The sequence below is a fragment of the Orcinus orca genome, chromosome 8 (genome assembly GCF_937001465.1).
Source record: "Orcinus orca chromosome 8, mOrcOrc1.1, whole genome shotgun sequence".
Classification (NCBI taxonomy): Eukaryota; Metazoa; Chordata; class Mammalia; order Artiodactyla; family Delphinidae; genus Orcinus; species Orcinus orca.
In genome coordinates this window covers 105,919,730-105,940,653 of record NC_064566.1, presented here as the reverse complement: position 1 = coordinate 105,940,653, position 20,924 = coordinate 105,919,730, and the positions used below count along the sequence as shown (strand labels likewise).

The 20,924-nt window shown below is 45.4% G+C and overlaps 1 long non-coding RNA gene across 1 annotated transcript in view; it reads right to left on the bottom strand.

Moving 5' to 3' along the window:
• The window catches only part of LOC125965292 (uncharacterized), a 378,088-nt gene that overhangs the window by 66,077 nt on the left and 291,087 nt on the right, over positions 1-20,924 (bottom strand). The gene's annotated exons all lie outside the window — the stretch shown is intronic.

Here is a 20,924-nt window from a genome sequence, read left to right as displayed (position 1 = left end):
TTATTGACAGGTTACAAGACATGATTGCTTGAGGAAACTCAAACCAGGAGTGAACATTGGTTTATATGATCTGAGAAGTCCTTCTGTCTCAAGCACACTGTGATTCTCTGAGTTGGGGGACAAACAGGTCAGAGGATCAGAACTGTTACCTGCTCGAACGTGCTGGGTAAAGGCGCACGGGGAGGCTGAAGAGCTCCCTGCTTGTAGAGCGCTGGGAAGTCTAGATTTTGCACTCCCTTTCTCATTCTACTGTTAGAATATTTGTCTTTTGTTGTGTACACTTACACGCCAGACTGCAAAAGAGGAACTGCCTCGGTGGGCCCGCTAACCAAGGCAAGGCTAACCCTTTGCGGGTGTAGAGGTATGACGGGCATGTTGGCATGAGACCAGCCCAGGGCACCGTGTCTGTCACTGATCGCCCTGCCTGCCTCCTGGCTCAGATGCTCCTTTGCCCGTGTTTCCCAGAGCACAGCCAGGAGACGCCCCGGCAAAGCCCTTGCCTCCCCACGTGGTTTCCCCTGTTGATGACACCAGCACAGCCCTTGAAATGCTTTCTCAGCCACACAGAGATGCTGCTGGAGGTGAAAACATGAGAAGGCTTGAAACAAGCTCCTAGCTGCAGGCAGCTCCCAGTCTGGCCTCCACTGGTAGGGGGATTCCCCAGTGTTTCCATATTGAACCCAAACATGAAACAGTTGAGAGACTGGGATATGTGAGCACAAGAAGAAAAAGGAAAGTCCAGCACGGAGAGTGCAATTTCTAAGAAAGCCTCATTCCTCTCACTGTACCCCCGAGATCAGGAAATCCCGTGTTCAGAGGAGCACCTCTCTTTGTGAATGCCCTTCCCTTTACAGACCCGGGAGCGACCTGGACCTCTGGGCACTTCTGATCTGGGGTGATGCCAGCAGCCATGAGGACACAGCTGCTGAAATGTGCTCATGGGGTCTTGGGAAACCCACCAGTCCTCCAAGTACCATGCTCTTCCCTCACGCCATGGGGGTGACCGTCCCCCGCTTGACTCTGGGGTGCCACTCCCCACTCTGTCCTTTCTGGCACATCAGTCAGTAAATAGAAGGACACAAACTATTGTACTAGAGCGGCAGAGAATCTTGGGGTAGTATTGGATACATATGAGGAATCTCTGGGACACGGCTTCAAGTCAGTTAATTCAAGTCAGCTTGACCTAGTTTCCCTTCAACACCCCCCTTGGACAGCTGCTCGGGACCCCTGTTATTTCTCTCTCACTTCAGCCCCAGAGAACCTGGAGCTGTTTCTCTCCCACCCTTGGCACCTGAGAAGCACAGCCCATCCTGTCTATGACCTGTCAAGACCACCCCCATCTCAAGCTGAATTTCTATTTTTAAATCACTGGAGGCCTAACTCAGTGGCATCACCACGTTTTCACAGATTACCCTGAATTCATTTTATTTCCCCTAGAGCACAACCCAGAATGAGGGGTCAAATTAAGTTTCCCCTCTTCTCTCACCGCACCCTATGCACCTCTCTACTTTATCTGCTTCCCACCTTTATCCCAAAGCAGTCGTGTGATTTTCTTTTTCCATCAATAGGTCATAAGAAGACCCATTTCCAGGTTACTGTCTTCTCAAGTCATTAAAATTTGCTTATCTTGGGTCAGAAAAAGATTAAAGATTTTGAGAATGTTACTTGACAGTTTGTTCTAGAACAGTACTGATTTAAATGCATGCCTGGGATCATGTATATTAAGCTTGACCATTTACACTTTATTCTATAGCTATTAGAGAAGGGTGGCATTTTGTAAAGAAAAAAAATGAGGAAAGGGTCTGTTGTTTTCTCCTGAGACAAATAGCTTTCAGAGATAAGTGACTTAGGGTTCTCCAGAGAAACAGAGCCAGGGGTGTGTGTGTGTGTGTGTGTGTGTGTGTGTGTGTGTGTGTGGGTGTGGGTGTGTGTGTGTCTTGTACAGAAAGAGATTTATGATAAGGAATTGGCTCATGCAATGCTGGAGGTTGAGAAATCCCAAGATCTGTAGTCAGCAGATGAGAGCCCCAGGAGAGCCGAGGGTGAGCTCCAGTCTGAAGGCAGGAAACCACTGCCATCCCAGCCCCACAGCATGTGGGCGGAGCTCCTTCCTGCCCACAGGGGGCTCAGCTCTTCCGTTGTATTCAGCTGGATGAAGCCCACCCACGCGGGGGAGGGGAGTCTGCTTCACTCAGCCTGAAGATTCAAATGTTCATCTCATCCAAAAACACCCTCACAGATACACCCAGATAATATTTGACTAAATGTCTGGGTTCCCTGTGGCCCTGTCAAGTTGACACATGAAATTCCATCACAAAAGGCTTATTGGGACCCTCTCTGGCTTTTTCATTCAAAACAAAAAGGATGAGAAACACTGCCAGCCCAGTGAGCTACGAAGAGATGCAAGATTTATTGACCCTAGGGTCAGCAATGATGAGAGAAATCGCTGAGTCTGAGAGGCAGTGGAGAAGACAGAGGTGGTCCCTCCGGTGTATGGCATGTGCTGCCCCTGAAGGGGTCAAGCCGGGCAGCACTGTCACTGTGGCTAAGCCAGCCAGCACAGTCAGATCAACATAGGGCCAGGCAGGGGGATGGCCCAACAGCCATGCAAGCAGAGCAGAGACCTTTAAGGTTCCAGAACGTCTAACTGCTAAGCTTAGGGGAACAAATGACTAAAGGGAGTATGTTTGTGTCCTCCTGAAATTCATATGTTGAAACCCTAACCCCCAGTGGGATGGCGTTAGGAAGCAGGGCCTTTGGGAGGTCATTAGGTTTAGATGAGGTTATGAGGGTACAGCCCTCGGGATGGGATTAGTGCCCTTATATGGAGAGAAAGAGACTAGAACTTGCTCCCTCCAAACTGTAAGGACACCAGGAGAAGACAACCCTCTGCAAACTGGGAAGAGAACTCTCACCAGACACTGGGTCAGCCGGCGCCTTGATCTTGGACTTCTCATCTCCAGAATGGTGAGAAACAAGTATTGTTTAAGCCACTGAGTCTATGGTATTTTGTTATAGCAGCCAAGCTAAGACAGGAAGACTCCATCATTGAGAAGTGGGTGCAAATGGTCCCCAGAAGTCACACACATGAGCACAGCTCAGTTGCTGGTGAAGCTCAGGGAAGCCACAACCAGCGTGGATCAATGATATACATCAAATAGAAAGTACAAGACTGAAGTAGAATTACTTTTCCAAACAAGACTGAAGCAAGTACCATGCCACGTGCAGATGTGCACATACAAAAATATAGGAATAGCAAAATTTTTTAAAATTAACAACATAACAGTAACAGCTGCAGTTTTTAAGGGAAAATGCTTAAAACGACATAAATTGGATCTAAATAAATACAGAGCAATATTGAGGCTCACTGGTAGCCAACACACTCTAGAGACATTGTTATCACATAAGATGAGGACCAGACTGCAGGGACAAATGTGGAGCCCAAGGGAAGCCTGTGAAGAATGGGACCAACTCTGAGACTTTGCCAGGAGCTATCTAAAGCTACAAGAATGTGCTAATTCCCTCGTGAGATAATGTCACACCTGTGTCACAAGTATTTCAATTATTGACATACGTAGCTAGGTTAATTATTTAATATATCTCTGTATAATTCAGCCATCATTCTATGTGAACTTCTCTTAATCAATTCTTTAGTTTCCAAATTTCCCATTATATAATCAATTGATTGATAGGTTACAGTTGTCAGTGCATAAGTCATCCAGACAATGCCCCTCCCCCTTTATACAAACACACTTGTAACTCACTGTGCCTACCTCATGTACCCGTTAGTTTTTGCTGCATAACAAATAACCCCAAAACTGTGGCTTTGAATAACAAACATTTTTTAGGAGTTCCAATGGGTTGCTTAGGCAGTTCTTGTCTGGGATGGTTTGGTTGATCATTGTGGTCAGCTGGTGACTCAGCTAGGGCTATATGGTCCAGGATGGCTTTCCTTACTTGTTGGTTGAGGATGTCTATGGGGCAATAAAGATGACTCATGTGCACATCTCTTGTCGTCAAAAAGACTAGCCTGGGCTCCTTCTCATGGTAGTAGTCACAGCATTTACCAGAGAAGCAAGAGAGAGCAAGCCACAAAACACAAGCAATTTTCAAGCCTTTGCTTAAGTTACATTTGCTAGTATTTCATTGGCCAACACAAGTTGTGTGGGCAAACCCATCAGTGTGGGAGGAGATTAAACAAGGGAAATGATTGCTGGCACTTTGTAAATAGTGGACTATACAGATATTGTCAGCCATACCTGCTCCTCTATTGGTAGAGCTGCCACCACACTGCAAAAGTATGACAGTCTCAACAATCATTTCATGGGAATTTGCAGCTACAGATTATGTGCACCATACATAACCTGTCATGCCTGCTAATGTGGTCACCCCTACATAACACAAGGTGTCCACAAAGAATGTATGAAAATTCCACACACTTGAGTACAGCCCCTTAACCTATCAACAAGCCCCTTAACCTATCAACCTACCTTAGCATTATTTTAGTGAAATAATCATGATTATGTGAAAACTTACATCCAAAATCTCACTCTCTGCTTCATGCCCTCTGATGACTCAGCAGCACGTGGGTAATGTAAGTGAGGTAAGAAAAACTTAATATGCAAAATTCAAATTTACAGAACAGATAAATTAGGGAATAGGGAGTAAGTCATCCCATCACAATAGAATTCTTTACTCTTACATCAGAATTCTTAAAATAGCCAGCTCCTCCAGGGTCTCTAAAATAAAACTCATCACCAAACTTTACATGTAAATTCTCAGGATTACACCAATTGCATGTAACAAGGTATTTCTGTACTGATTATTCCCTGACTGGCTCTGCTTGACTTAACCTCTCCCTGCTGGAAGGATCAGTAAAGGGCTGCATCCTTTTGGAAGAGTGTACAAATCAAACCAGCAACACTGTGCCCACAGGACATCTCCAAAGCTCATACCATTACATGATTTCCAACCTGTGAACATTTCAACTCATATTATAGTCTTGTGCAACTGAAGCTACATCCCTTCCCAGAAGGGGGAAATGGAGTTCAACTCTCAGCCTTCAGTTGGCCAGTGGTGTTGGGGAGGGGCAGCATCAATCAAGTAGATGGAGGACAGAAAGGGGGTGAGGTCCCTACATCGCCCAGGGCACTGTCCCAAGTGCCCAGCCCCACAGCTCCTTTCACTCCCACTCTGTTCCCAACTTTGCCATGATTAATTTTCTTCTCTTGATGGACATAGCCCTTAAAGAGCATGTGTCTCCTTCCCCTTGCTGTGTGTTCAAGCATGCCGATGCAGGAGGCATGGAATCCATTAAGGGGAAGGAGAGCAGGCCCTCGTCTTTCATCTCACAGCCAGCTTCTCCTCCGTGCTGCCCTGGGCTCTGTTCCACTGGGGCTGTTGTGAGCCAGCAGGTTATGTAACATCCTATAGAGGTTCCTATTTAAAGCTCTGAGAGGTGACAGCCCAGATGACAAACAGGCTTCAGTCTGTCAAGCGAACATCTCCAAAGCACCTGCATTTCCAGGCTGCTGTTCTTTCCTGTAGTCCATCAGGGCTGCACTCAGCTATTCAGGCCCTTCCAGGGGATGGGCGCTGCTGTGTCTCAGCAAGGGGCTGTCAGGTTGCCCCACTTTTCCTGCCTAATTCACACTGGGATATCCATATTTATATTGATCTGGGCACATTAAGGGCATACTCATGCTAGGCATCAACTTGGCAGGTCATCCAAAGCAACTTTGCACTCACTAAAAATTTCAACTCACCCACAAAATGCTTAGATTTTGTCTGGTCAGGGATGTGATTTGTTTCCCCCCCTGCAGACAGAAATCACATCAGGGATTGAATATATACATGATGTATATATTGTCTCTTTCCTATGTTAACTCTTTAGAAACCCTGTCCCTTGTTCACCTACAGATTAAGTGATTGTAGCTCCTGCTGTCAACACATCACCTTAGAGCTCTCATCTAAGCCAACACTCAGATGCAGCTCTAACAAAGTGCAAACCACGAGGGAATCAACCATTATGTTGACTGTCACAACCTTGCTGTGTCACAAATTCACATGGACTGAGATGGAATGTCAAGGTTTCTCCATTACTGAGCTTTCCTAAGCCTTCATTTGTACTCTGTTGTGGAAAACTTAACCTGGACCCTTCAAGCTGGTCTGTTTCTTCTAGTTTAAAACAACGTATTTTGGCTAAATGCTCTGTTCTGTGGCCCCCCACTCCCTGACTGACCTCGACCGGGGTGAGGGGAAGAAGGAGGCTGGCAGGCTGGGCGTCATCCAGGGCTGTTGAGGGCATTGTTACTGGTCTATCTCCATCCTCTGTCTTTGCCAGTTCCCTCTGGGATGGGACCAGCCTGCCTCTTCCGGACCTCGTCACTTCCCCTGGTGTCTTCTGCTGACACCCACTATCCCAGCGTGTCCTGGGACAGGCAGGGGCAGACTTTCTGAGTCATCTTTGCCCCAAGCACAGGCCGTTTCAATTCTCTCTGCGCTTGCTCATCCTTCGGTGCCTCCCTGGGGACTCAGGACCTCCCGTCTGCTCCCTGGGACCACATGGAGTGCCAGGATTCTGTGAAATGGCCCCAGGCTAATTTTTCCGGGGGCCTCCTTTACCTGGACCCTCCATAGCTGAGGACCGAGGAAGGAATGTGTCAGCCTCCCCTTTTCTCTTCACGTTGAACTTATCTGCCTATTCGTCCATCACGTGCCATCCGCCCACCACTAGCTCTGGGATGGTGTGGAGAGGGCTGGTAGGCAGGGGGGCCCATAACGGTGACCTTTTCTCCATGCCCACTTCTGCATCTCTCTGGAAAGGGTTCTGGTCATCTCTTCTGGTCATGTGAAATGTAACTTTCATACCATCATGTAATATATTCCGTACAATTGTTGGTGCAGAATATGTTTTATGCCCTGAGACTTTGTTTCTCTCCAAAAGCCCAACACTTACAAATTGAAAGTTTTCATTTCCAAGAACTTTGTTTCTGCTGCATATTAAATTATATATTTAATTAGACAATGGACTTCTCTGTTTTAATACTTGCCCACCCTCCCCCAAGGACAATGCTTATAGGGAACTGTTGTCCAAATTTTGGCATGCAAGGTCATGGCACAAGAAAACTGAGTGTTTGGGGGTAAGGAGAAGAAGAAAGAACTCATACCTAAAATTTTTATCTAATAGATTCTTAGGAGAAACCCATCCTCCTTTTGGTACAAGGAAACCTTAATATACATGTGCATCTTGTTACCACCATTACCCACTGTCAGCTGTAATAATAATAATGGCATATCTTTAGGCCTTTTATCATAAAGACTTTTCATATCTTTGTTAACAGCATAGGCTTCATTGTATCTGTATGTCAGCAGGACTAAATTCTGTAATAACATGTCACTCACAGCAGCAGCGAGGTAGCCAGCTCTGTGGGGCAATGCCAGCATCCTCCTTGTTCGCTGTCTGTCCGGTGCCCAGCATGATTCCTGCATCCTGTACATAGTAGGTGCTCTCTGAACCCTGGTTGATGGAATGATTAATCCCATCCCCTTCATGAGGCTGAGATGGTGTTCCATGCAGAACAGAACTACAACATCCAGATTCAGGTTGCATCTGCCCAACGCATCCTCTAAAAAGGAGACATGAATCTACAACAAATCAGAATTTTAGAGTCCACATTGTCTCTGCTGACAGGATACGTAAGTTGGTTTGTCAAAATGAACCGGGACTATCGCTCAAAAACCTCCACAGTGCTGACTCCAACTTAACCTTCCTTTTCAAACTGATACATCCACTTCATCATCTATCAAATTATGAAAACTACCGATTTCCTAGACACTCTTATCCAGATGGTCTTCTAGTTTGGTTTCTCCAGAACCTTATCTGCTGGTTAAAAAAGCAAACAAAAAAGACCAGATTTGAAATCCATCCTGATAAAATAGAACAAACTTAAAGGACGCTACTCAAGAAAAAGAAGTTTCTTGACAGGGAAAGTCAAGACCAAGCACACCTGTGTCCTGTGATTGCATGACTGTAACAGCAAGTCGAGAAGCCACCGCTAATAAAACCTCGGTCTCTGCAGGTCGCCCCGGTGCTCAGTTACAAAACATTCCAGCAGAGTATTTAAATACCAGCTCTTAAAACAGTGTTGCCTCTCACAGGAAATACAGCCAGACCTGGGGCACCAACCCTCCTTAGGCCAAGGTTAGTGTGTGCATGTGTGAGGAGAGAAGGCTTTTGTAAGATGTAAGAAAGGACTTCAGGAACAGGCCAGTGGACGTGTCTTTCAGAGTGCAGAGGCAGCTGGAGCAAATTGATCAAAAAGAGCGGTCCTGAGGTTTGCCCCCTAGACATGCATCATGCGTAACGTTCTCCCTGCTTTGCTCTTAGAGTAGCCCCTCAGGTGTGAGCAGCTGTACAGAGCCGGCTCCTTACACAAGCTCAGACACTTAACCTTCCCTTTCAGGCTCAGAACGAGGCCAGAAGCAGACAGTTAATCCCCGGTACTTTTCCTTCCCTGACCCCTTCTATATAGCTCAAATTTCATTCCTCTTACCACTATTCCAATTTTAGTCATGTCTATAGATAACATGTCCTGTAATTTCTGAAATATTTTAAAATCAACCCAGTTTGTATTATTTAGACACGTATTTTTTTTTAATTGGGGTTGAGTTGTTATACAATGTTGTGCTAGTTTCTATTGTACAGTGGAGTTCCCTGTGCTATACAACAAGTTCTAATTAGTTATCTATTTTATACATATTAGTGTATATATGTCAATCCCAATCTCCCAATTCATCCCACCTCCCCTTTCCCCCCTTGGTGTCCATTAGACACATGTATTTTTAAAATGCATTTATAGCAATACTAGTGATAACAGATACCCATCTGGGGGGGTTTCTGTATGTTTTATGAAATGGTACAGTCTTTCCTATGTACTGCAGGGAGCGGCTAATACCTCGAGATTCAGACTCCCTGGGTTTGAATCCTGCCTCTAGTACTGCCTACCTGTGTGACCTCCAGACCTTGATTTTCTCTTCCACAAAGTGGAAATCATAGAATTCTATTTCATGGAGTTACTGGGTTACTGGAGTTATTACAAGTAAGGCCCTTAAAAACTGCTTTAAGGAGGTAATATGTGCTTAATAAATGTTGACTGATATTAATCTTATCTACCCCTTTCCAAGTCCTCTTGAACCACCCCTTTTATATCCCAAAGAAACATCTGAGGTTCCCCGTGGGGCTCTGTCAAGATCACAGGAAATTAGGGTTGGAAAGGTGCCTGCTGGTACCGGCTCATCTTTATGTCTCAGGTCAAATGTCTCTTTCTTAGAACAGAGGTTTCCTTGCCCATCCTGGGTCCACTGTGGTCCTCCCCACACCCCGCCCCACAGACATTTCCCATCAGAGCGCTTTGGTTAATGTAATTTCTAGCACATACCACAGTCTGTACTGGTTTCACTCATGTATGATTTGTTAAGTGTTTATATATCATTTTTATCTAAATAAATGCACACACACACACACACACACACACACACACACACACAGACATGCATAGGTACTGTTCGGTCCCATCTAGACTATGAAATGAGTTCAAAAACTCATTGTCCACCTTTTCTTGGCTGGATTCCCCAGTGCCTCACACAGGTAGTGCACGTAACAGTTTATAAATATCTGTTAAACGAATAAACACATGCATGAGTGAACGAATACTATTATTTTGCAGACAAGGAAACTGGAGCGCAAGAGATAAAAGTACCAAGAGCAGGATGGGGAAGGAGACAGGCGTTCCACTGCAGCACCCCATGCAGCATATGGCATGATGGCAGGCTTCCAGGCCTCCTCAACACGTTCTCGGGAGTCCGTGAGGGTCAAAATCATTTTCACGTCATACTAAGAATACTGTTCGGCTTTTCCACTCCATTGATGCCTGCATCGGTGATACAGACGCAATGGTGGGTAAAAATGCTGGCTCCTCAGCAGGGATCAAGAGTGGCACCAAAATGTCTTAGTGGCCAGTATATTACTCTTCACCACCATATGCCCACAGAGAGAAAAATAAAAAGCCAGTTCACTTAGGAACACGCTTTAATGAAACAGTAAAAAGTATTCATTTTATTAAATCTCAACCCTTAAATACAGACCCTTTTAATATTCTGTTGAGAAACCGATGTACCCCTAATGCACATATGCCGCAACACCAAGTAGGATGATGATTTCAAGGTGATTGAGTTATGGGTTCAACTAGCTACTTTTTTTGCTGTTGCAACCCAGTTTTTGCTTGAAAGAGCAAATTCTAGACAAGCCATGGTTATTCAGACTCAGGCATCTGGCAGACATTTTCTTTAAAATGAGCAAAGTGAGCTGTCACTTAAAGGAAAACAACTGACAGTATTTGTTGCCAGTGATAAAATATGAGCTTCTGAGCAAAAATCAGAATTTTTAAAAAATGTGTCTCTGCCGCCACGAGCTTGACAGCTTCCCAATACTCAAGACTACTTCTCTGATACGATCAGTAGTTATGTTAATAAATGTGACTTTTGATATTGTATTATGAAACGTGTCAGCTTTGGGATGATCTGAATAACTCAACAAACCAGAATTTTCCAAATGGCCAATGCTTGACGTTATAAAATCACACACGGGCAAAAGAGCCATCAGGAGTGCAAGAGAGACCCGTGAATTTTTATAGAACAGACTTTGAGACATTCACTGACACAGTTTCAGAGTTCACACTGCAGTTGACCTTTAAAAAACTACGACCACCTGTCAAGTTTTGGTGTAGTAACAAAGAATATCCCAAGTTACTGGAAAAGCCTATTAGGATACTTCTTTTTTCCACTGTACATCTGTGTGAGGCCAGATTTTCCTCATCTGCTTCAACCAACACAACCTATTCCAACAGATTGAATGCAAAAGCAGATCTGAGAATCCAACTGAAGTCAGACATTAAAGAGATTTGCTCAATGTAAAATAATGACATTTTCTTACTATTTTTTTTCAATTTTGGCAACTATGGTTATTTTTCATGAATACATTTCTATAAAGGGGTTACTGTTTTACGTTAATAAATAATCTCTCTTTTCAGTTTTTCTTTCTCACACGGCAAACATTGATCGCAATACCCCACACGTAATATTCTTCGAGGACTTCAATTATTTTAAAGTGTATAAAGGGATTTTGAGACCACAACGTCTTAGAACTGCCGAATTAGAACACGGAAAGTGATGTCCAAACTCATTAATGTTTATGGAGGAGAGGCCCCCTGAATGGTGAGTTCCAAGGTCAAAACATGACATCTTGTGATCTGTGGCACAGCTCTGCGAGGCCATATTATTATCATTTTAGAATTAATACGTGATCGATACAATTTAAAAATTATTAAACAATACAGATATCTGTATTGATCAGGATATTGGTTAAGAAATCTGCAGGGCTAAAAATAACACAGATTTACCTTCACTCGTGGTAAATATGCATTTCTGGTTTAGGACTCTGCTGCCTACCTCTTCCCTCCAGGATGCAGGCGGATGCAGCATCTGACATGGGGACTGTAGTTGGTTGCCAGGGCAGGGAAGGGGATGTGAGTTGTCCAGCTTAAGAGGACTGGCTTTTAAAGCTCTCACCAAGCTGTACTGTGTGGCCCTTCTACTTCCATGTCATTTATTCAAGCAAGTTTCATGATTCTGCTTAACTTCAGGGGTCAGGGACTTGCCATCCTCCCTTGAAACCACGATCCGGGAAGCAGGAAGGCGGTGATGTAGGATTAGTGGGAGGCCGTGTGCATCAGCAGCTCTAATGACTGCCACAATGTAAAGCTCCAGTCAAAACATAAAACCTGGGTTTCCCTGGTGGCGCAGTGGTTGAGAGTCCGCCTGCCGATGCAGGGGACACGGGTTCGTGCCCCGGTCCGGGAAGATCCCACGTGCCGCGGAGCGGCTGGGCCCGTGAGCCATGGCCGCTGAGCCTGTGTGTCCAGAGCCTGTGCTCTGCAGCGGGAGAGGCCACAACAGTGAGAGGCCCGTGTACCACAAAACAAAACAAAAAAAACCCCATAAAACCCCATTTCTAACATGTACTGATATCTGATTCTTACTTTGTTCATCTATCATTTTTCCTAGTCAAAGTATTTTGTGCATGCTATTCTGTGTTCTTTTCATCTGACATTATCTTGAACATCTCCATAGTTCTCATGTTTGTAATTTGAATGTCAATGTTACATTTTACTGTTGATAATTTATTATAATTTTAAACATTTCTTAGTTGTTGGTTATCTGGGAGAATAGCTAGTTTTTCACTATAATAGATGGCATAGCAAAGCACATCACTGTAAGAAGATATTTTAAAAAATGACTTCTTTGGGGTTACTGAATGAAGAAGTAGGCTGCATTTTTGGCGAGGACACGTGTTCCATAATGCTCATTCTATAAACTTTTATGGATAAAGATCTGCTCTTACTCAGTTCTGTATCCCCAGAGCCTAACAAAATATCTGAAATTTGGTCGGCACTCAGTACATGTTCCCTGAATGAATGAGTTTTGCCAGATTACTTTCCAGAATTATTACCCCAATTTACAGTGCCACCAGCACAGAGTTATACTGCTCTTACAGACGCTTTAGTAGCTTGAGCAGTGATTTTCTTTTCATTTATTCAATGATTAGCAGGCCTAAAAACAATTCCGAGATTTTTTTCTCTACTGGTGTTTTCTCTCACATGTGCTCTACTTAATAAAGTAAATCTGGCAATCCCTCTTAGGAATTTATACCCTGTCTTCATTTATTTGGTTTTTTAAAGATTTGGGGACATTAACGGTGGGCTCATTGAAAGAAGAGCATAATAATAGGAATAAGTGGAGATGGAGCCAGTGGGCCAGCTGAAGAAATCAAGCATAGAATTTATTATTATTATTATTAATTATTAGCAGCAGCAGATATTTACTGAGCACATTCCGTAAATATTATCTCTACTCCTCAAAGCATTATTGAAGGGTAGGTACAATCATAGCTCTACTTTCTAGGTGAGGAAATTGAGGCTCAGGGAAGTTGCAATTGCCCAAGGCCACACAGGCGGGAAGAAGCAAGTCAGGTTTTGAACCTGTGTTTGCCTGAAGTTGGTGCCCGCTCTCTCCACGTCCCGCGGCCTCACCTGTTCACGAGAAGCCTGTCAACAGCCCAAACCAAAGTCAGAGAGGAGGGGTGTCCGTGGGCCGCAGGGGCTGATGGGGCCACACAGGCTCCGTGGAGTGGGTGACCGCAAAAGGGTGCCCAGCACCACGCTGTGTGATACTAGCAAGGACGTGTGACCTGGGTGGGACCCCGGCCTCACCCGGGTTACACGGCACGGGGTCTAATCTGTGCCAAGGGCAGGGTGGGCAGGAGAGAGGCAGGTTGGCAGTCGGGCCAAGAAGGCGCCACCCGGAAGCCGGGAGCAAGGCTGAAGCCCAGCCTGGCTCAGCGTGCCGGGTGCCCTGGGCTCCACCGCGTCCTCACCTTGGGCGGCAGACAAGTTCCAGACATCACCTTTCACTGATAAAAGCTGGCCACCAAGACAACTGGCAGAAACCTCCTCCTTCCTCCTCCAAAAGTCACATGAGACTATTTACGTTTAAGTGAATTAAAATGGAATAAAACTAACATGTCAGTTCCCCAGCCAACTGGCCACATTTCGAGGGTTCAGTAGCCGCATGTGCTGGTGGCCACTGGGTTGGACTGGACATCACAGATATGGACCCTGTCAGTCACCACAGAAAGTTCTGTTGGACTGCACGGCGAGGGCCCCGCCTCCCCAGGAGGACCAGAAACAGCTCGGTTTCACCTGGGGGCTGCAGAGAACTGCAGACGCCCTGGCCCCACTCCAGCCCTTCTGCGCTGGGAGCTTCAGGTGGCCGGATCCTCAGGTGCTGCGTAGACACAGTCGAGCTCAGGAAACCAGTGGCTGTGCTCTCCTGCTGAACACCTGTCTACCTGAGACGCGAGGGGCTGACGAAAAGAGCCACTGGCCTTTCATTCGTCATCTTTACCGCAAACGTCCCTCCCACCCCAGTCTATCGCCTTTGCTTTTATTTTACTTTTGTTCATTTTTTATGAGCGTATTTTTGGCTCCTATTAATATTTAAAATGTTGTGATGGTAGGAGCAAAGCCTGCTTGGCCGGGAAAAGTCCTACCCCGTCCCCTCCCACCCCCGTCGCGCTCTGGCTCTGGAACCCACACCTCCGCAGCATCCTTCCACTGAGGCAGTGATGTCATCAGCCCAGAGCTGTGCAGCATCACAGAGAAGGGGGTGGAAAGACCCGCAGGTCCCCCTTCTGCAGAGCAACCTGGAATTTATGTATTCCCAGGCAGTGATAGGGGCCCATCTTGCAAGGCCTCATAAATATTTAACAACAAGCACTTTGTAAAGAAGAATGTTATTAAGGGCGGTGCTGCCAGCAGCTTCAAAGGTGCCTGTATATCAGGAAGTGCTAATGCTGTGTGGACACAACCCTCCTGCAACAGCCCCAGGGCACCTCAGCTCCTTATCTTTCAGAGGGAGCTGGAAGAGAATTTAGAGGCTTTGCAAATATTCCTGCCCCTCAGAGGAACAATCTGGCTCCTCTGACAAGTCATGTATCTAAGAGAGAAAAAGCAGTGACCAGAGGAAAAAACATGTGTGTGTGAATACATACTCACGTACACACATACACACATGCACCCTAGACCGTCTACCAGAGAAGCTGGCGCAGGCAGTATTTAGTAGGGCTTCTTTTATTCTGCTGCGACCAGCTGAATTTTTTATTGCCAGGAAAGCCAGGCCCAGGCCACTTATTTCAACACTCAGAGCTTTAATGATACTGGTTCAGTTTTCTCTACTCTGTGGATTGGATACACTACATTGCAATTCAAATCACCCCAAACACCACAGTAAGCACGAGGTGATCACATTTCATCCTAAGTGTAAATGGCTCTCCGCAGGGGACTCGTTCTGGGAGCTGGGCCTGGGACAGCATTGCCCTGACAATTTCTTTTTCCCCAGTTGATCATCACTGGAGGTAAATGCTCCGAAGATTAAAGTTCCCAATCCATAAAGCAAACTGCGGTTAGGTTCAGAAAACAGCCTCCGTTGGCCAACCCTAGTACAGCCAAAGAGTCACAAGGGATTGGAAAATGAATGGGGAGGGGTGTGTGTGTGGGTGCGTGCGTGCGCGCGCGTGTGTGTGTGTGTGATGCTTATTACACACGTCTTCCCTAAATAATTGTTGTGAAGGGGTTTGAAAAGCTAAGTTGACTAACTCAAGATGAGCCATGGAAAGAGCACTTGTGCATTTCCCACCATAAAACGCTGCTCCCAGGGTCCGGCAGAAAAGGACTTCTGAGCCCTCCAGAGGATTATGTTCCCCATGAATAAACAAAGTTTTCCTGGAAACCACCTCTCATGCCCAGAAGCAAAGTCCCAGAACTATATACGTGAACGGGAGCCCCTTACGTAAAGTAGGGATCCCCCTGCCTTTTTGCAAGTGATTCTGCATTTTAGCCAGTCAGTTGCCCAGAGCATGACCAATAGCCATGTGTTATGAGAACAGGTAGGAGAGCTGTGTGCTGCTGGAAACATGCATGGATGCAGCCATCACAAGCCTATCCCGTAGATGCGTGACCAAGCACCTCCCCAGGTGCGAGCTTTGATCCAAGCTCTAATCAAGAAGTTCACTTTTAAGTGAGTTGCTTGGGACCTGGCATAGGCTTTCCCATAGAAACGATGTTAAATAGTGCTCTGGCCTAGCCCACAAAGGCCTCTCTCACCCGTAATGTGCTTCCACTATGCTCTAGTTGCAAGAAAACTTTGTAGAAAACAATCACTGTGCGATACCAGTAATTAAACCAAACAGTAGAACAATAAGATGGAATGTCGTTTTTTTTGACATGAACGTTCGTTCTTGAGGAAAGTAAGATTAATTGGAGAAAGATAAGGAGGTAGATGGAGTCATTTCACGTGGAAGCTTATGGGGTGCCTTTCTTTTGCGGCGGGCGTATCCCTAGCACTACTTATGCTTATCCTCCATAATTAGAGTCAGTTTTATTTTCCTCTCACACATTGAGAGAAAGAGCGAGACAGGGAGGGGCGGGAAGGAAAACAAAGGACTGGGGGAGTGAAAGAAGTGAGTTTCCGGAGGCAACTAAGCAGCCGTTAGGGATGAAGGGGGTCAATCGGAGGCCAGAGGAAAACCTGCGCGGAAGATTGCCTCGGGAGTGTCAAATGAATCAGTCCGAAGAAGGGGAGAGAGGGGCGGAGAGACGGGGAGAGGACACGTGTCTACTCCCGCAGAGAAGAAATGCTGTCTTAGGCAGTCCTCTGCAGGTCAGCAGAGGATGCTATCTTTGCTGCTGACTGCAGCGATGCGACGGGGACACCCTTGGGAGGACCAGGGTGAGGTGAGGGTAATGAACGAACACCTGCCCCTCTCACATTAGGGCTGGACATGCCCAGGAGCTGAGACAACTCTTAGTTCCTGGAGGTGAACGATCTGCTTCGCGGATGACCCGTAGGCATCACTGTCTCACAGCACCTGGGTCCCCCCCCCAGAACCTCCCCTTCTTTTGTCTGGAAGTCCAGTCTCCGGTCTCCTCTCTCGCCCTGGCTCCTTCCCTCCACCCTCGAGCTGCTTTTTGCTCCATCTCAACCTTGGGCCGTGGTTCCTCCCCTCATTCCCCAGAGAAACACCGGTGGTTGAATTTAACAGGCTTTTACTGAAGATTTTAAGACAAGAGCAGGAAATTTTAGGCTATAAGAGAAACCATATCAAATTCAATGCCAGATACCATTGTTCCTAAAAACCATCAATTCCTCCCAGCACAAGAACTCTCCTTCCGGCCCCCATTTCTGGGTACCTCCTGGGAGCCATATAGATCATACTCCATCCCCAAGGCACCCTACCGCTGTCTTACTCCCTAAGTTCCCAGGGTGGCTAAATGCTTTCCCTTTGCAGGTAATTTCCAGTAACTTTCAGGAAGGAACAAAAATTACTGACATGTGAGAGTTTGTCATCTTTCCCATCACCCCCATCTGGGATAAGGCAAGCGAGAGTTCCTCCCCAGGCTTCTGCTCCTTCCTCTACTGGGTGAGACAGTAGCCTAGGAGAGAATTCTCAGAGCCACAGTTCCAATGAGAACAGACTGGACCCTCCAGGGGCTACTGCTCTGCAAACCCAACCCATGAGTGGCAAATCCTGCAGGAGGGAGGGCAGGAGGAAAGCAGTGAAGAGGGTTGCCGGATGGAGGAGATTGAATGGTTTTTGGAAGAAGGGCCCCTAGAGGCACTAGAACCACGGGCTCTGTCCTTAGACCCTGGCAAAGACAGACTCAAGAGATGTGAACACGGGACTCCAGCTCCGACTGTGCTGCTTTCATTGTGACCCAGCTCTGGAATTAGATCACGTGGGTCACGGCTTCTGCTCTATGATGCAGAGAGATTTAATTCTCTTTTGTCTCAATCCGCCACTGCAGACTAGGCTTTGGAGCCTAACCCAAAGGCTTATTAATTGGCTTTCTTAAACAAAAGAGCCATCTTCTCTGAGATAAAAACTGCCGTCCCTTATAATGCACAAGTCATAAATGAAGTCATTTTTTTTTTAAATAGCAATATTTTCTCCTCAGTTGTACTTATTCTACGTGTTCCTTTACAATCCACAAAGTCTTTCTGTATGACCTCCACCTGGAAAACCCCATCCTCCAAACCAAACTCTCATTATTAAAGAGTAGCTGTTGAATTGTAAACATATTTCAATCGTCATCAAAAGAAGGAAAAATAGGAAAATATTGCCACCTGGAAGGTTGGATCAAAACTAAATGACAATTATCTTCCCATTACTGGCCATAAGACCCAGGAGAAGAAAGGAGCTAGCAGTATGCAAAGAGACCGGGACACACTGAGTTACCCGAAGGCCAGGCTAAAGTGGGCAAGTGGACGACAGGAGCCTGGAACACAAAAGACGTCGGGTCCTCTTTGCATCCCTATGGACCGTCCCCCCCCTCGGCCCTGTTCTCTCCAGCCCGAGCCCCTGCACCATGGTGATCCCTTATTTTCCTGACTCAATTCATGGCTTAACTGGGCTTCCCTCTTCCTCCCATTACTTCATAGTGTGGTGGGATGGGGGATGGTAGGGGGTGGGGATCTATACCTTGAACTTAACCCTCCAAGTACTATTGTGGTCACTGAGAAAAAGGATACCATGTTTTCTTTTCTTGGAATACCTGTTTTAAGATTCCATTTGTGAACACAGAAAAGAGTGGATTACAGATTTTGTTTTGCTATTATCTTAGTAGCAAATCCTAAATATGAAAAGATTATTCAGAGAGTAAGTTTACATTGATTTTGAAAAATCAGATCTACTGCAAAGCAAGGCATAATTAAATAATGCAACAGAATATTTTATTTGAGGTTGATTGATTTGACCTGGTTTACAATAACACAAAGGGTTATAATGCAAAACAGTTTACCTTTTCTTTATAACCTCCTGTCGTTCTAAATACTTTTCATAAAGTGACAGGAAAAAAATTTAAGTTTTAGCAGAGGTGCCAAGATGCAGTAGGTAGGAGATTTCAAAGTTAGTGGTCAGAGGAATGTAGATTACCAAAGGAAATTAATGAAAGCTCACTGCACAGCTCTGAGCATTTCACCTGCTTTCAAGACATAAAAGGGTCAAGGGAAGATTTGATGAGTTTTTGTGTGTTTCTTTTGGAAGGGCTGTCACCACGCTTCCAGACACAAGCCCTGGGGGGAAGGAGGAGGCTTCTTTCTTTTCCCAAGAGAGCTGGATAGGATTGTGGTAATCGGTGTACGGGACAGTGGACCTCTGCCTGACTCACAGGAAAAGGATAAATCAGATGGTGGCTACCTCGAGATCAGCACTCCCAGCGTCCCGTGGCCAGACACAGGCCAGGCCAGAGAAGGAAAGGTGGGCCAGGGCCAGTCTGAATCCTGTCCAAGAGGGCTCCTGCCAGGGAGGAGGGAACAGGACACGAGGGTCCACGACAGTTCCCACCAGCTGGGACCTCTCACACCATCCTCCCGATGTGGACACGTACCTTTTTATTCAGCTGGCAGGTCCCAATCCCCTCACGGGAAGCAGGGCCCTGTTCCCATGAGCACTCCTCCATCTCCAGCCCCCGCCCATCCCCTTCAGAGGCATCTGCACGCCGAGGTGGGAGAGAAGCCAGGCTACTGTCATGCTGACTGAGGGCTGATTTGATGTTAAATCAAGTTCAGAATTGTGATGAAAACCCTAGACGGCCTTCTTTTTTAAACTGGCTAAAATGTTCTGGTAAGGGCATTCTTTGCTTCTCAAGGCTAACTTTTTTTTTTAATTGAAGTATAAATGATTTACAATGTTGTGTTAGCTTCAGGTGTACAGCAAAGTGATTCAGTTTTATATATATGTGTATACGTATATATATATATTTTTTTCATATTCGTTTCCCTTATAGGTTATTACAAAATATTGAGTATAGTTCCCTGTGCTTTACAGTAGGTCCTTGTTGGTTACCTATTTTATATATAATAGTGTGTATCTATTAATCTCAAACTCCTAATGTAGCCCCCCCTTCCCCTTTGGTAACCGTAAGTTTGTATTCTATGTCTGTGGGTCCGTTTTATATATAAGTTCATTTCCATCATTTTTTTTTAGATTCCACGTATAAGCGATAGCATATGAGATCTGTCTTTCTCTGCTAGATGGCATCTTCTAATTTCCTAACTCAGATTGCATTTGTGACTTAAACAACAGATTGGTCACTCAAGAGCCAATCGGATACTGAGCTGAGGGTCTCGGGACACTCACAAGGATCACCCGCTGCCACTGTCCGCACTGATTGGCCAGTGTGCACACTTGTTTAATAGAGAGCAAAAAAGGCACGGGCCAGGATTTTCATCCAAATGCAGGTGGAGATTAGAACAGAATAGAAAAAAAATTTTAAAACTGAATAAAATGTGAGACCTCCAGTTTTAAACTAATTTCATGTGGCTGCTTCCACAAAATCATTTCAAACTTGTTTACATGCTCTTTACTACACATTATTGGTCTCATCATTTTTGGCTGGGATTTCAAGGAGACAATCCAATCAAAAATATTCAGGAATCAGGTAGAAACCAAAGACCACTCAGAGACGGAACTAATTCAGAAGTCCATGATCATTTAAAAAAGAGTTTTTCCAAACTCCCAATTATCCATTAATGTGTTATGAAATGAATCCAGTGAATTATTTTTAAGTGGAATTGGATGGATGGGATGAAATAGAGGAGAACAGAATAGAGTACAGAATGTCAGAGTGCATCCCCCATGAGATTAAATATTGTTTAGCAACGATTTTATTTGTTTTGTATGTATGTGTGTGTATATTTGTCCATGTGTGCTGGGATAAGCATGTAAAGGACATTTCATATGGTATCTCACAGTCAAAAAAATTTTGAAAGACTCCAAAAAAGGACAAATACAAAATCCATGGAGAAAAAAGAAGCCAAGACTCGAAGGTAGCGTTAGAAATAAAATATAGGCAGGGGGAGGAGAAGTAGACCAGAGGGACCAGATGTGGTCCAGATGTGACGTCAGCTGCCCCAAGGTAGTTCTCATGCTCACAGCCAGAGTTCCTTGAAAGCATGTTGTACAGCTCACTTTGCCAACAGAAGGAAGAAGGAAGAAAGAGAAATAGGCAAGGGGAAAGGAAAAGAAGGGGAAGGAAGGGAAGAAAGAAAGAGAGGGAAGACATTTTAAAGATGAGCAAGTCAGTGAAGATAATTGCAGGACCTTTTACTGCTTTTTAAAATGATCTCAACCCACACAGCATGGAGACACATGTGCCTATAAAAACCCACTTTGAATGGAAGGAATTCCAAGTTACAGTCAATGCGCGATGCACTTTGCAGTGTTGCCACACGTGACATATAAAAGGTTG